The sequence below is a fragment of the Zerene cesonia genome, chromosome 7 (assembly GCF_012273895.1).
Source record: "Zerene cesonia ecotype Mississippi chromosome 7, Zerene_cesonia_1.1, whole genome shotgun sequence".
Taxonomy (NCBI): Eukaryota; Metazoa; Arthropoda; class Insecta; order Lepidoptera; family Pieridae; genus Zerene; species Zerene cesonia.
In genome coordinates this window covers 5,393,781-5,394,680 of record NC_052108.1, presented here as the reverse complement: position 1 = coordinate 5,394,680, position 900 = coordinate 5,393,781, and positions in this window count along the sequence as shown.

Below are 900 nucleotides of genomic sequence, written 5' to 3'. Positions count from 1 at the left end.
GGTTAATAATATAATGAATAAATCGCGTTTAAAATCCGTTAAAAAGTTTTTAATTTTTTAAGTTGATTATGTAATATGAAACTGGTTTTATAATAAAAAAAAAATTTGGCGTATTGATGTTTTGAACAAATATTTATTACGATGCTTTACAGTATTTTTATTTCGTTCGTTTAAATTTAACTATAACTTACTTTGCTTTAAAAGGAAATAATTATTTATCAATAAAAATAAAATACACCAAAACGCAGAAAGTCGTTGAAGGAAAATGCTGTATTTCAGTAGCTACAAACAATATTATGCATTAAAAATGTTTTTAATTTCCTTTTCATGATTGTCTTTTTAGCGATAGCGAGGCGAATAATGAAGACGATAGTGAAAAAGCGGTAAAATGCAAAAAGGCATGTAATCCCAATATGTAAGAGTGGTGTCTGATGACGGATACATTTCCATTCCAGAAGTCTATTGTGGTATGATCTATTTCTTCAAAATGAGTCAATAACAAGTTCATTAAAGAACAGTCAATATATAAATTAATAAAATAATAACATAATAATATAATATGAAAGTGACTAATAATCAATCAAGAACTCTTTATTGTGCACCTTTATAACAAGAGTACAAACAGGAATTAAAAATAAATAATGCTGTTATAAACCAACGTTTGTATGTAAATTATTATTATTTTCATTGACTTCTGGTATAATATGTTATTACATTCTTCTTCATATCGAGTACAAGAAAGAACTTATAATTCATAATAAAAAATATAATGCCTTTAAAAATGAATAAACCGCCTGACTGTAATCAACATTCTGTTATTATCCAAACCAGATAAAACTAGAAACCGAACGGCCATATTACCCATATAATTTTGTACTAAAACATCAATTTGGCAATATA